Raw genomic sequence first — 16,682 nt, forward strand, 5'->3', positions numbered from 1 at the left:
AGCACCAGGGCCAGAACTGGGAAAATGTCTATTCAAAAGTGAAACATGGTTCAGAAAAATTTGGATTGGTCAAGATACCCTGTGAACAGGGCGGTGTGGTTTAGGGAGGTGGATTTGCCATTTAATAATATAATGAAGGAGAAAAAAGTCTCATTTGTGGGAAGTATATTCCTATTTCCATCTCTGAGTTTTACTTTACTCAAGAGAAAAGTGTCTTTCGGGAAACACTCTAGAAGTTCTCAAATACCAGCTGCCAAGGATAGGTGATAAATTGTATTGAAAGTTGTTACAACTTTTAGAAAAAGAACAAGTTAGGAAAAACTTTAAATGCTGGGGGAGGTAGAAAAAAGGTTGGGAGTAGTAGCAAGCTCCCATTTGGGAAGCATTCTGTTTGTCCACTTAGCCTCCAGACTGTGACTAGTCTGTGTCTGAAAGTGTGTGTGTGTGTGGGGGGGTATCATTGTATGTTTTTCTATACACATGTTTATGTTTTTGTTTTTGTTTGTTTGTTTGTTTGTTTGTTTTCTATTTCTTGGGCCGCTCCGCAGCATATGGAGGTTCCCAGGCTAGGGGTTGAATCAGAGCTGTAGCCACCGGCCTACGCCAGAGCCACAGCAACGCAGGATCCGAGCCACGTCTGCAACCTACACCACAGCTCACGGCAACGCCGGATCGTTAACCCACTGAGCAAGGGCAGGGGCCGAACCCACAACCTCATGGTTCCTAGTCGGATTCATTAACCACTGCGCCACGACGGGAACTCCATACACATGTTTATGGGTTTGTATCTCTGTGATAGTATGTGCCGGCCTGGTTGTTTTTGTTACATTTTTATGTGTTTGAAGCTGCATGTGTATCCTGTGACCATTTCAGTTTTTGTATGTTTATATGTATTTATTCAGGGTTCTGGGATTCTTTTAAGCCTTTGATCTATGGACTCTTTCTTTTGTAGGGTAAGTTTGTGGAAAAAAAAAGGAATAGTTCATTCTCAGAAAGTTATAGACTGGGCCCGAATTTGCTCTGATATCTTAAGATAATTCCCAGGATCAGTGCCTCCTCCCCATCCTCATCCCCACCCCCATAGCCCTTGTGGCCCTCTGACTGTTCCCACTCCCAATTGGGCCATTTTTCTGCAAGGTATAGGGTTCTGATTAAGTAAGACTAGAATCATTTCACATCTCTCCTTTAAGTGAGTGGCAGATGAGGTGTCACCAGAGCAGGAGGCCTTGTTCCCCATGTCTCCTCCCCTTAGATTATTGAGGAATTGTAGTTCTGGCCTCAGTTCTTTTAGGTTTGCCTGCCTGATGATCTGCTTACCATTCTTTTTGGAAACTTTCAGGGTGAGGCGCAAGGATTAGACTTTTTTGGGTTTGGAGAAAGTCTTTGCCTCCTCCAGAGAAGGCCCATTTTTTTCCAGCTCTAGATTAGCAGGTAAGAAACAAAGCTAACCAGGAATGCCTATAGGCTGCTTTAGGAACTCCAACCTACTCCTGTGTTCCAGTGAGAGAACAGAAGGTTCTCCCCAAGCAGGCCTTGATTCACTGATTAATTCATTCAGTAGATATTTCTGGAGTACTTTCTAGGCATAACTCCAGCTTCAGGAGCAGAACACTTCTTGCCAGCATATTTCTTTTGACGAAGGTCTTTGGGAGACAATGGCTGAGAGTGACTCATGGTGGGAAATGCAAACTAGCCCATGGGAGAGGGCAGTGGACTTCAAGACCTCACAGGGAAAGTGGAACCCTCAGCAGTTCCCTAGTCTCCAAAGATGGGGCTATGGAGAGATCACAATTCTGCTTTTGTTTCTGCCTTTGTTTCCAAATTAGCTACCTCATCATGGTGAATCCTGTAGATTCCAGTTTCTCTCCCTTCCCTCTCGCCCATACTCTAAACCATTTCCTGAAACTCCTACGAAGCAGCAGCTCTTGAGCTCCAAGCAACTTCTATGTCCTACAGCCACCCTGAGTCTGAATGGTCCCATCCACGTCTGCTAATTCAAGGTTAGGAGTAGCTTTTTCTGAGCCAGCCTGTAAGAGTCATAGGAGCACACACCCTTGGGAGGGAGGCTGCCTTGCTTCCGGTGTAGTCATTGCTGCAGAACCAACAACAAGTAAATATCTCCCTGCCCTGTCCATTGAGGAGTTGGAGCTCAACAATCTCCAAGAACCCTTCTACTCTGACGTTCTATGATTACTTCTAAAAACGATTTCTTCAAAGCTCTTCAAATTCGAAGCTGCAAACTTCAAAAGCACCAGAGAGAACACTGAATAGATATATTTTCCGAGAACTGGAATTCTTGTCATTTCCTTATAGATTCGAAAAGGAAGAGAACTGACATTTATTAAGTGTACTATGAGCTAGGAACTCTCTTATATAGTGCATTGTTATTTCAATAATAGTTCGTAACTTGAAGAAGTTTGAAGCCGATGGAATGAGTGTATCTGTGAGGTACTGAGTACGATGCCTGGATAAAGTATACACTCAATAAGTGTGACGCCCTGCCTCATACTTCAGCCCCTCTCTACCCAGCTCATCACCATTTAAAATAAAGAAACAGGAACTCGGAACTGCCCTCAGTGCCCAGATTTCTAGCTCCAAAGTCCTTGTGTATCCTGTTACATTACGCTGCCTCTGGAGTGTGAGTTTGCAGTTATTTCCCCCATAGACCTGCTGCACTAGCACCTGCAGTTTGAAGAGTTTGCTTGGATGCCTCCTACTCTTTGGCCCTGTTCCTCATTGTGATCCAGGGCTGGCCTCTGGGAGGTGGCAGCCCATAATTTTCAATTGCAACACAGATTTCCCTGTGTAGGATTATAACTGGTTCCACAGAGCTTGACCCCTCCATCTAGGCCTCATTAAGATCAGAATCTCATTCCGAGCCAACCATCCCTTAGGGCAGTCCTTGGGTCACCTGGCAAGGTCTCCCCAGAGCCTATGACTTCCAGTTCTGTTCCCCTGATGCAGATATGGAAAAATAGCCTTGTGGGGAATAGCCAAGGGAGCCACCTTTAAATAAAAGGAAAGGCACGTTTGTTTGCTCAGGATTTAATTCAGAAAATCACACTCTTGGCTGACAGAATAACGAGAACTGTTGCAAGAGTGGAGGCTATGAGAGGAGTTACAACCAGAGACGAGGGTGACCACTGACCCTGGGGAAGGAAGAGGGCAGGCTGAAGCTTTCCTACCCAGAGGTATGATCACCGGCCTATGAATTGGTAGGGTTAAAAGGGATGTTGCTAAGATGAATGACAGAACACTGGTTTTGGAGGCAAATTTATGACTTGAAAATCATCTTATGAGATCTATCAAGTCCATTCATTCTGTAGCAGTCTTTCCTGTATTGCTTCTTATTTAATAGAAGTGGCCACGACATTCTATGTCTGGTGGTGGAGATGGGTTTGCCTGTAGTATGTCACACTTTGGTCTAGTACCCACCATGTGTACCAAAAAAAAAAAAAAAAAAATCCTGGGTTTAAGATGGCATCAATACATCTTTAGTATGAAAATAGGCAGGTAGTTGAGAAATGCTGTTCACAAAGCAGATGGCTAGATGTGATGGTTTCTTGTGGTCCCTTCCTTCTCTAAGGTGGCCAGTATGATTGAGAACTTCTCTCTCTGTTTCTCTCTTTTTCTTTGCCTCTCTCTCTCAGGTTACAGAGGTCAGTCCATGTAATAAAGTCCTAGGACTGGGGAACAGCAGTCTACTGGTGTCTGAGATGACTCAAACTACTTTCTTTGAAGGCAGGGGGCATATTTCCCTTCTACAAGTAGTATAATAATCCAGAAAGACTATAGGCTTTGAAGACAAAAAACTAAATTTTGGATCCAGATTCTGCCAGGTCCTAGCTCTGTGATGGTGAGCCAGTCAATTTAATTTTTTGAGCCCCACTTTCCTCACTTGTAAAATTAGGGTAATCAGGTACCTGTCTGTTGGGTGTGTTGTAAGGATTTACTGAGATAAATCATGGAAAGAATTTAGCTCAATGCCTGGCACAGAACCTGTGCTAAAGGCATACTTGTTGAATACATGATTGAATATGGATATTGATATTTTTCTTCCCCTCCCTCCTTATGGTAAAGTTCTGTTAAAAAGGCTTTTGCTATACTTTAAGGGGCAAGATGATAGATGTATAATTTAGTCAATTCAAGGTCTGCACTCTTAACCATCTACTATCTGTGTGACCTAAGTAGCTAAAAATTTGTCTGAGACTTGGTATCCTTTTGCATAAAATTTGGAGAGCAAGGCCAAGTGTGGAGGGCAATTGTGAAGATTAAAGGGAGTAATGTATGTGATAGCACACGTCATAGGACCTGGCACATGATATGTGATCTATAACATTAAGTCCCTTTTTCAGCCTCCGCTGGGCACTTTCATGTATGTTGACCCATTTTAACCTTCAGAACAGCCATGTGAGATACGTATTATCATTATAATGTGATAATGTATGTGGAGGCACCTAATACACTATGGTGCAGGTGGTCAATAAATGTTTGTTTCCTTCCCCTCTTTTTCCTTAATTAAGCCAATTATTATCCTGCCAACAATCATGCTTTTGCATAAACTGTGTGAATATTTTAAAGACTGAGGTGCAAATCTTATATTGCTAACAATTTAGAAGGCAGTCTGGACACCTGGCCTATCATCAGAATTATGTTGATTTTTAATAAGATGACAAAAGATCACAGAGTTGATAGATATAAAATGCTTGCCTAATTCTTCCCTGTTATAGTGAGTTATGAATAGATTAATTTGAGATTTCAAAAATGTAACAATCATTAGGAAACAATTTTCGTATAAATTATAGTTTTACAGATTAACATCATGCTTTCTTTAACATCTAAAAATGCTATACTTTACTCGCCACATGGAGAAAGTTTTAAATCTATGTTTATAGAAATGGGAATTGCTTGGGGTTGAATTCCTCTGAGTATAACCTGGTTTGCTACCCAGTTTCAAATCTACCATCTAATCTCTACTAATTGGTATGTTAGAACATGGTTTGGAGAGAGCCAAAGGCTGGGTTATACTTGTGATTGGGACACAGAGTTCCATGCCAAAACAAAAATCTGAATTGCCCTGTTAATAACCATGGACAAGTTGCTTAAAATCTTTTTTCCTTAGTTTCACCATCTGCAAAGTAAATATTAGTATTTACCCGATAAGGATCTTAAGGGATTAAAAAAGGTAATTTATGAATAATTAAGTTAATCCATCTAAAGGCTTTAGCATAGAGTTCACCATGTAGTGGAGACTCAATAAATGTTAACAGCTGCCACTGATGCAACGACCACCAACCTCACCTCCACCACTGCAATGATTATGATGTGACAAAACCATTTCAGAAAGGTTAAAAGAACTGGGTGTGTTGTCCACAAACTCTTTCAGATCTCTGAAGGGTGAGCTGAGAACTTTCTTAATTTCACCCCTATTTTTGAAATCTTTCCCAGGGGACTGAGTCCACATGACTTGAATTACTATGAATATCCTGGATCATCACTGAATCCTGATACTTTGAGGCTTTCCCAGCCATAAAAGGATCTTTCATACCTTTTGTTACCTTTGTCCAAAGCTTCACCTGTAGAAGGTATAGGGAATTGGGCTGAATGTAATTTGAACACAGGAGAGTCCTTAAATTTTTTGTAATTTTAATTGTGGTGGTTTCTATTTTAATTTTTCTTTCTCCCCTGAAAGGAGAGTGTATTCAACTTTCTTAGTTTTGTTGAGTTCCAGCTAATCAGAATTTTCCAAGAACCTTTTCCTGTCTCTAAATAAACCAGAGAACGTATGTAGAGAGATTTATCTAGGTGCCATGCATATTCAAGGAAGTAGGGAAAAGGGAATACGACTAGGCTTATTGAATTCTTTTTCTTTTGAAAATTGACCAGTTTTTTGGCTGCTCTGGAGACTAAATTAATACAGGTAAATTTCCTAAGTAGCACATTGATAGCTCAAGTGGGAATAGTGAACCTGGATGTGTAGTCTGGAAAATTTCAATAAGTTACAGACCAGTGTGTGAGCGTGACTTTACTGGCAATAAAAATGGGAGGCGAAGAGAGCCATGGAGACTTTTGTTCAATGGATTCTTAAAAATAGAATGATGAATGGTTCTGAGAGTCTCCTGTGTGAGTGTGAAGGGCTGGATACCAGTGGTCTCTTATGATCCCCTCTACCTTCAGGGCCTTAGAATTATAGAATACCTTATTCTAGCACCATTCCTTTTTTTAGATATTTGCTTAGAAACTTCCTTCTGCACTTCTTTTCTTACATTCCTTGTATTCTTCCTTCCTGAAATATTTACTGAGTGGACACTAAAAGCCTAGGCACTGTGCTAGAGATCGGGGTACAGCATAATCAAGATGGACACTGTGCCTTCTCCCATGGAGTTGACAATTTATAATGTTACGGGGTGTACTTGACCTGATGGCTGGAGAAAGACAGCTCCTCAGTCATTTTTGAGCCTTGCATGATATATCAATTCCTAATGCATGGTTTTTCCCTCTCTTCTTTAACTTTTGCTATGTAGGATCTTAAACAAAAGGAGAGTAATTTATTTTTCATAATTTTTCTTGAAATACAGTTCAACGTACAATATTGTTAGTTTCACATGCACTACATAATGATTTGACATTTGTATACATTATGAAATGATCACCAGGATAAATCTTTCTCCCATACAATGTTATTACAATATTATTGACCATATTCCTTATGCTATATTTATATCCCCATGACTTATTTATTGCATAACTAGAGATTTGTACTTTTTTTTTGTCTTTTTGCCTTTTCTAGGGCTGCTCCCGCGGCATATGGAGGTTCCCAGGCTAGGGGTCCAATCGGAGCTGTGGTCACCGGCCTACGCCAGAGCCACAGCAACACAGGATCCCAGCCGGGTCTGCAACCCACACCACAGCTCACGGCAACGCTGGATCCTTAACCCACTGAGCACGGCCAGGGATCGAACCTGCAACCTCATGGTTCCTAGTCAGATTTATTAACCACTGCGCCACGATGGGAACTTCCCGAGATTTGTACTTCTTAATCCCCTTCATCTATAGAGCTGATCTGGTTGAGGGGGCAGAGAACTAGGACTATGTTGCTCTGACATAGCCTCATAACTTAAGCAGCTCAAAAATCTTCTGCTTCCTACACTCACCCAAGTTGCAGAGAGGAGGTGAGACATACATAATTAAAACAAACAAATAAAAAACATAAATAAAGTAAACACACAAAATCTTTCTTTCTTTCTTTTTTTTTTTTGTCTTTTGTCTTTTGTTGTTGTTGTTGTTGTTGCTATTTCTTGGGCCGCTCCCGTGGCATATGGAGGTTCCCAGGCTAGGGGTCGAATCGGAGCTGTAGCCACCGGCCTACGCCAGAGCCACAGCAACGCGGGATCCGAGCCACGTCTGCAACCTACACCACAGCTCACGGCAACGCCGGATCGTTAACCCACTGAGCAAGGGCAGGGACCGAACCCACAACCTCATGGTTCCTAGTCGGATTCGTTAACCACTACGCCACGACGGGAACTCCCAAAATCTTTCTTTCTAGTTGACCCCACAGAAGTTTTCTTTCTTTGGTTTTGAAGAGTTTAGTCTATTTTTTTTTATTTTTTATTTTTTTGGTCATCTGATCTGAAGTTGAGCCTGCAGCATTCATACCTAAAGCAAATAAGACAGTCAACCCTCTGGCGTTGTCTAAAAGAGAACTTAGGACCAGGCTGCTGGGTCCTCATCCTCCCTTACAAAAGACATAATGATTTTTTTTTTGTTGTTTTGTTTTAGCTGTGCTTATGGATTGTAGAAGTTCGTAAGCCAGGGATCAAATCCCTGCCACAGTAGCGACTCAAGCCACAGCAGTGATAACGGCTGGGTCCTTAACCTGCTGCACCACAAAGGAACTCCCCCCCAAAAAAAAGATTTCTCTTCACATCAGTTATTGACACCAGTCCCAGATGGCCTCAGGAGGCCATCGGTCTCCCCAGAGTTTGTGAAATACCCTCTAGGAAGACTAGAGGGACAAAGCCAGGTGTTCTGTGAAAGTGGGCTGGAATCAAGGCTCGTGATCCTAGAGCTTATCATGCTGGAGCCAAGGGGTGGGACTTGGGAGCTCTGGGCCACCATGCTTCAGAAAAATAAAATCTATGACAAGTAGCATTGAGAACTTTGTCTAGATACTCATGTTGCAACAGAACAAAGGGTGGGGGAAAAATGTAATTGTCATGTATACATGTAAGGGTAATTTGATCCCCTTGCTGTACAGTGGGAAAAAAAAATCTATGGCAGATTTTCATCCACTTATTCATGAGTACATCAAAAGGGTATTAGGCCCTGACTTGTATTGGGAAGAAAAGAGCAAACTGAAACATCTTCTTTCACTTTTCCACACTCAACAAACCATTTCTATGTGTTAACGACCTCCAAAGGGGACAGGAGCCATCAGTCAAGTAAGCAGCAATGTCGAGAACAGAAGTGTGAGTCTACTGATAGGGCATTTTCCTTTTCTTCAAAATATCCTCAATCGATTGGTTTTCTTTTAGCCCAGAGCAAAGAAAATCTAGGTGTGGGAGTAGCATAGGACCACAAAATCTTTCTTCAATTATCTGAAGATCAAAATAGAGATCAAGATAGTACCTATTACATTAGAAAAATAGATCTCTGTTGTACAGAATCAGTGAGAAGACCAGGGGTGAATATAAACGGATTGTGATTTTGGTTTATGTCTAATAGCTACTGCTTATCGACCGCGGAATGGTCTTTGGAGCTCCTAATAACAATGAATTGTTACAATACTTATAATTGTTATTTTAATGTGTTTTTATAGAGTACTTTAAATAATTGTTAAAAACCATGTGTCTCATTTAAGCCTCAGCACTCATTGTGTGTATCAGTCAGAGCTCACATCGTCATCCTATTTTACAGATGAAGAAACCGAGGCTCAGAGGTGTCGAGAGTATTACTCAAGGTCACACAGCTAATATGAGATAAGCTAGAAATCAGATCCATACCTGATGATTGTTCTCGAGGGAGGTAAGAGACATTTACTAGGCCGGAGTCCAGTGTAGAACTATGCTCTGCAAACCAATCCGGATGAAAATGAACTATTTTGTCTATTGCCATTTGGATTTGAAGGTTGCGTTCTCTAATTTGACTGTGAAAATGTAAGTCCGAGCTGTTGGACGGCAAAAAGCATACTCTTTCTTGCTCGCTACACCGTCCCCAGTGTGCAGAGATGTACCCTCGTGTGTGCATATGAAACTGTTTTCCTGACCCTGTGAACACACTCTGGTTTCACAACTTGCTGGAAACAACAGAGGTTGCCATCCAAAAAAGAGCCAGGTTTTGCTGTTTCCTGCATCAAAGCAAACAACTGAGTTCATTCTTTTGATGGATTTGCCCATTTTCTCGGTGGTTTTCTTGGCATGGGGAAGAAAACATCTCTGCGAGGGCAGCCTGTATGTGTGTGTGAGTGTGTATTTAAGGACCACCTTATAGCACTGTTTAAAACTTTTCCTTTTCTTTTAATCTGTTTTTCAAAGTTCTGTCTGATAATAGTGGATTGTATCTAGAGGCCCACTCGCTAAAAGCATGTTGAGTCATAGGCAAGTTATAAGAGTCCAAGAGACCTGCAGCGATGACTAAGAGAGTCATTATTTGATAAAAAGGGAAAAAAATAGGTATTGGTTTGAAAGGAAGGCTGGGGGAGCATGAAGAACTTCTTGAACAGGAGGGAAAAAACACTTGGAAGCTAGCTGGCAGGGTGAGTGGGGACCGGAGAAAACCGGTCTTGTGCAGTAGGATTTGCTGCTGCATTTTAATCACATCTCTATGTGACTGGTTTTTTTCCTCTTTCTTTTTTTTTCATCAAGCAAGAAAGGACACAGAGGGAATTCATCAGGAACCTAGCTCTTTAAACTTTGTACTGTCCTCTTCCCCCTTGCATATTTTCGAGTTGACACCTAGAAATTTTTCGTTGTCAGTTCAAATAGATGCAAACGCTGTAGGATTTCTGTCACCTTGTAAATATTGACAGTTTAAAATTAAACTCTTGCATCCCTCTTTTAACGTCAATGGATGCTAAATGCTGTAGCATTCCGAGATCCACTGTCACCCAGTAAAATATAAACAGACACGTTCTCTCATAGGCACACACTTAACAGCTTTACCTTTTCTTCTTGAATTCACATTTCCATTCACATTCCCCACAGAATTTTCTTTTAAGGTCAGACATATTTTTATATTTGAAAAATCTTCTCTTAATTATCCCATTACACATCTCGACAACTATTTATGCACCATGAAATTTTAAGGTAAAAACAGCCCTGTGACCAGAAGTCCGCGAAGTGTTAAAATAAACAAGCAAATATGTTACAGAGTTAGTAAGTGACAGAGAATTAATTAGAACCAAGACTATGTTCTAACTTCAGGATCTTATCCACTCTGCTCTGCTGTGCTCTGAGATCTCACAGAAGAAAGCGACTGCCACAATGGTGAGATTCCAGATGCCTAATGAGTAGACCTTTCTCTTGCAAAGTGGGAGAAGGGTAATTCTGCAAAGAGAGGTAGGTGAGAAAAGAGGATCAGAAGGATTCTCCAACCTCAGGCACATTCACGGTAGATCAGAGACTAGTTCCTATATAAATGGGAAATTAATCACCTTAAAACTCTCCTTGTCTGCATACGTCCTTGGGAAGTCATTGCGTACCTCTAGGGTTCCTCTATCGCAGCACCATTAGCATGTGGGGGCAGATAATTCTTAGTTGTAGGGGGCTGTCCTGTGCATTATAGGGTGATTAGGAGCATCCCTAGGCTCTATCTAGTAGATGTCCCTCCCCAGTTGTGACAACCAGAAATGTCTGCAGATATTGCCAAATGTCGGGGGGTGGGGGGTGCTAAATCCCGCCCCTCCCATCTTGAGCACCACTGATCTTGGATTCTGCATAGCCCAGTTTGAAGACAGATTATCTAGCTTGGTAGGAATATGAACCAGACCCTAATCAGTCCAATGTGTTATTTATGCTTTCTTCAGCAAAAGGGAAAATTCTGGTTGTTTGTATTTAAATTCCCTCCCTGCACAAGTGGGGAGTTTTTGAGACCATGGGGACAGGAAACTATTACATCCATATCCAAGGTTGTTGGGCTAGACCAAGCATCGGGGCTTGAGGGAACCAAAATTAGGTTGGAAGGAGGTATTTAAAGGTGCCAGATGGAGTTCCTCAGTGGCTCAGCGGGTTAAGGATCTGGCACTGTCAGTGCTGTGGTGCGGGGTTTTATCCTTGACCTGGGAACTTCCACATACCTTGGGCATGCCAAAAATAAAATAAAATAAAGATGCCAGACAAGGGGAAGAATGGAGATGAAGAATGAAGTCATTAGTAACAGAAGTCATGATAGCTGTCATTTACTTTTTGCCAACCGCTGCCCTAAGTGTTTTATGTGGATTGTCTTATTGAATAGTCACAAAAACCCAGGAAATCGTTACAAGCATTTGTTAGTCAGGGTATAAGTTAAGCTGTTGTAACAAAAAGACTAAAACCGTCAGTGACTTAGACAAAATAGAAATGTGTTTATCTCCACAAGAGGGCCAGTTAGGCTGTTTAGGGTTGCTCTGGCATACGGTGTTGAGGATTCAGGCTGCTTCTTGCTGTCGCTATGTTATTTTCAATACCCAGATTCCATCTCAGTCCCAGATGGCACCTGCTGATTTTGCACTCAGGTCTATATTCCAGCCAGTGGGATGGGTACAAAGGGGACAGTGAGAATATGTACTTTTCTTTTAAGGGCACACTCTAATAAAAGTTATACACCTCATTCCATTCACACCCAGTTGGCCTGACCGAGCTGCAAAAGAAAGGTGGATTTTGGCTAGGCATCCATATATCTAACAACGGGGGTTGGCACTACAGCCTGAGGTCCAAAGTGGCTTTTTTTTTTTTTTTTTTTTTTTGGTAAATGCGGTATTATTAGAGCACAGTCACTGCCACTTATTTATGTACTATCTATGCTGCTTTCTCGATACAGTGACATTTTTCAATAGTTCTGACAAAGATAGGATGGTCTGCAAAGCCTAAAAACTCTGGCCTTTAAGAAAAAGTTTCCCTAGGGGTTCCTGTCATGGCTCAGCGGTTAGCGAACCTGACTAGCATCCATGAGTACATGGGTTCGATTGCTGGCCTTGCTCAGTGGGTTAAGGATCCGGTGTTGCCATGAGCTGTGGTGTAGGTTGCAGACACGGTTCAGATCTCACGTGCCTGTGGCTGTGGTGTAGGCCGATGGCTACAGCTCTAATTCAGCCCCTAGCCTGGGAACCTCCATTTGCCATGGGTGTGGCCCTAAAAAGAAAAAAAGACAAAAAAAGAAAAAGAAGAAAGAAAAGAAAAAGTTTCCCAACCTCTGCTCTGGAAGAAGGAGAGAAGGACTATTTGAGAACGCCCACAGGTTCTGTTAAATTCTTATTTAACAGAAGAGGAAAGGAAAGCACGTGGAATTCAAGTCAATGGCCCAAGGTGACATACCGATAAGTGGCAGAGACAAGATTTGAACATAGCTCTGTTTGGCTGCAAAGGCAAAAACGTTCAGTCTATCATACTGCCTCATGAATTCATTCAGCAAATATTCACAGTGTGTACTCTGTGTCAGGCAATGTTCTAGGTGCTGGAGATTGAGTAGTGAGTAAAAGAGGAAGTCTATGCTCTTGTGAAAACTGCACCGAGGAGACAGACTATTAGAAGGGAATTAAGTCAAATATATGTTAGAGATTGTAGGTGTCATAAATAAAAATAAATCAGGAAAGAAGGGAAAGGAGTAACAGAGTTGGGGTATGGATTCATTTTTAAAAGAAATGGTTAAGGATGGTTTCAATATTGGGGAAACCAGGGAGAATGGATCTGAGCCAAAACTTTTTTTTTTTCCTCAGGGCCACACCGGTGGCATATGCAAGTTCCCAGGCTAGGGGTTGAATCAGAGCTGCAGCGACTGGCCTATGCCACAGCCATGCCGGATCCGAGCCGCATCTTTGACCTCCATCGCAGCTCACAGCAACAACGGATCCCTGGCCCACTGAGCAGGGGCCAGGGATCGAACCTACATCCTCAGGAATACTAGTCAGGCTCATTACCACTGAGCCACAATGGGAACTCCCTGAGCCATAGCTTTTGAGCAAGAGGCAGGAGTCTGGGCTGAGAATACCCAATACCTACCCCCCCCCCACAACGAGTCTCTTCTCAAAGGAGGCAGAAGCAAGGATCAGAAGCTGGGAAGGAACTGGAGAACAGTGTTGGTGCCCATGGCTTGTGTGCGGTGAGTACCTGGTGCAAAATAAATTTGTAGGGAGAAGGCTGGCTTAAAAGTATAGGATTATCTGCCATTAATCCTTTTAGACAATTCTGAAGCTCTTTGCATGTAGACAGAGATGACCACATATGTGTAAATAATAACAGGCAGCCAACCGGCTTATGTCATGGATTTTGGAGTCACACAGAACGTTGAATCTCAGCTAATGCTCATTTGGTGACCTGAGACACATTTTTGAGAGTACTATCATTAGCTATGATTGATTGAGCATTTTTTATGCGGCAGGTGCTTTATACTTCTGATTTCATCTAATCCTTATGTAACTCTATAGACACTAGTGTTATCTTAACTCATCTTTAAGTGAAATTAAGTAACGGTAAAGAAGTAATGTGATGAAAAAAAGAAGTAATGCGATGGTTGCGTGCAGGGTGGTATGGCTGCAGATAAGAAGTAATGAGAGATGTACACTTTTCCTCATGTGCATCTATATTGCATCATCTTATTTATGTGTGGTGATTAGTAATTTGGTTAGTGATTCTGTGGGGCTGTTTTTACAAAAAATAAAGAAAAACCTTTAACGTTTATTTAAGGCTAACTATGTGTGAGGCACTGTTTCAATTACATGTATTTACTCTTCAAATCAACATTGTGAGAAACCACTATTATCTTTATTTCTTTAGCTGAGAAATTGAAGCTCGGAAAACTTAAGTGACTTATCCAAGGTCACAGAGCCAGTAAATGGAGAGACTGGGAGTTGATCTTGGGCAGTGTGGCACTGGAGTTTATGTGTTTAATCATTATTCAACACTGCCTCACAAAACAAAACCAATTAAAAAACTCAATGAGAAGACGTGCTAGTTTTTCTTCCAGTGTCCATGATGAATATGAGAAGCCTGGTTATTTTTATTTTTTTGTCTTTTTGCTGTTTCTTGGGCCGCTCCCGCGGCATATGGAGGTTCCCAGGCTAGGGGTCAAATCAGAGCTGTAGCCACTGGCCTTTGCCAGAGCCACAGCAACGTGGGATCCGAGCCGCGTCTGCAACCTACACCACAGCTCACAGCAACGCCGGATCCTTAACCCACTGAGCGAGGGCAGGGACCGAACCCGCAACCTCATGGTTCCTAGTTGGATTCGTTAACCACTGCGCCACGACGGGAACTCCGAGAAGCCTGGTTGTTTGGATCTCGTGATTTAATCCATGACCACTACCTCCCTAATCTCATTAATTCTGATTTGTAGGCAAAGTCCCATATAGCAAATATTTCACTTTTAGAAGACTGTTCTGGGAAAACAAAATTTTAAAAGCGATGGCAAAGATGACAGCACATGTGACTATCTACACCCAGCTGTGTAGGTCCAGATATGTGTGTATGTGTGTGTTCAGATGTGTGCACATGAGTCTAACCAGTAGTTTCACATGTCAGGTGCTGGGCTTTCGCCCCAGGAGCTTAAAATCTGCATTTTATGGGGAAAGATTTAAAAGTAAGAAATCCTTATTCTGTTTTAGGATACACACCTGGTTTTCCAGAATCTATTCTCTCTCTAGCAACTACGGTTGTTCTGCTCTCTCAGAGATGTCACTACCAAACAAGCATGGATGGCCCCGCTAATATCAATGGAATGATTCTCTGCTTCAGTCCTGGCATTTCACCTTCCATTTCATGCTCTGATAAAGAAGGTCATGAATATGATTTGCTATCTGGCCTGCCATTTCTTTGACTTGTCAACATTGAATAAGAATTTTCCTTGGGAATTTCTTCTGCCCAAAGTGGCATAAAGGATGCAAAGCATGGGCTCTACACATCTCCTTTAGATGTGAGTTTGGGGGTCTAATATAGTTGTACTCTGGACTGTTTTCTTAGGGTTGGGGATAGATCTTCACTGAGCTTTCCTCATTCCTATTCCGCACCCTGAGCAGATGACGGGTTCGGCTGATTTCCATAAAAGTTCTTCTGAGGGCAGGTTTAACTGGCTACAATGGGGGCCAAACCCCTAAAATGCCCTAATCAGTGCAGAGCTCCAATGAGAATTACACTATGTAGGAAATCTAAGTGGTAAACTGACATAGCAGTGTGGAGAAACTGACACATCCCCGGGAACTTTTGACTTCTCTGATGCCAGGAAATACCACTCTAACGGTGACTGAGTTTATCATGCTGGGGTTTGGAGACCTCAAGGAATTGAGTCCCTTGCTCTTCTTGGTGTTTGGCATTGTCTACCTAGCCACCATTTCTGCAAATCTCCTCCTTGTGGTCCTGGTGAGCACTCAGCGGGGAATCCAGACACCAATGTACTTCTTTCTGGCAAACCTCTCATGCTTGGAGATCTGTTATACATCCAATATCATGCCCAGGTTGCTCGTGGACTTGTTGAGAGAGAACAGAGTGATCTCCATGGCAGGTTGTATTGTTCAGCTCTACTTCTTCGGGGCCCTGGGCAGCACTGAATGTTATCTTCTGGCAGTAATGTCATATGACCGATACCTAGCTGTCTGCCAGCCTTTGCGCTACCCAACACTAATGCATGGGACCATATGTTTGGGTCTGGCAATTGGCTCATGGGTTAGTGGCTTCACAGTGGCAGCTTCATTCCAGGCTGCTATGGTATCCAGCTTGACCTTCTGTGGCAGCAATGAGATCGACCACTTCTTCTGTGACTTGAATCCTCTCCAGAAACTCTCCTGCTCAGATCCCCAACTAGTCAACCTGGTCTGCATGAGCCTAACAGCACTGGTGACTCTGCCCCCCTTTGGACTAACCCTAGCCTCCTATGGGAAGATTATTTCCACAGTCCTGTATATACCTTCAGTGACTGGTAGGCAGAAGGCATTCTCCACTTGTTCCTCTCATCTAGTGGTTGTGACTTTGTTTTATGGGACCTTGATCTTAGTCTATGCTCTCCCCTTGGCTGGCCAGTTGCCACTTCTCAACAAAACTTTCTCTTTGCTCTATACTGTTGTCACTCCCATGTGTAACCCCCTTATCTACAGTCTCAAAAACAAAGATGTCAAGGAAGCCCTGAGGAAGCTGAGGGTTTGATATTACAAGGATGCGGTTCATTCAATCAACAAAAATTATGTTATGATCATTATACAACTACAGATGTGATAAATTCATTTGAGTAATAAAAAAGAAAAAAGGTAAACAAAACAAAACAAAAACAAAAATTATGGCAGTATGAAGGTCAAGGCACTCTCCCCATCCTCAGGGAACTCCCAGTCTGATTATGAAAACATTGGATAGATTATAATATTTATAACTTGAAATATTGGTTAATGCTCAAATAGTCTATTTAGCTGATTTGGGGAGTTAGTAGATTTGTCTTGGTCTCCTTGAAATGATCTTGTTTTTCTTGAGCATATTTATACTGTGGGGGGGGGGACTGGGAGGAGT

General features: G+C 42.2%; 1 long non-coding RNA gene across 1 annotated transcript in view; it reads left to right on the forward strand.

The window, feature by feature from the left end:
* Positions 3,064–16,682, forward strand: part of LOC110257808 — a 50,474-nt gene continuing 36,855 nt past the window's right edge. The window contains exon 1 of the long non-coding RNA XR_002340805.1: positions 3,064–3,191. This is a non-coding gene — a long non-coding RNA (uncharacterized LOC110257808). The remainder of the gene's footprint in view (positions 3,192–16,682) is intronic.

Source organism: Sus scrofa, chromosome X (genome assembly GCF_000003025.6).
Source record: "Sus scrofa isolate TJ Tabasco breed Duroc chromosome X, Sscrofa11.1, whole genome shotgun sequence".
Taxonomy (NCBI): domain Eukaryota; kingdom Metazoa; phylum Chordata; class Mammalia; order Artiodactyla; family Suidae; genus Sus; species Sus scrofa.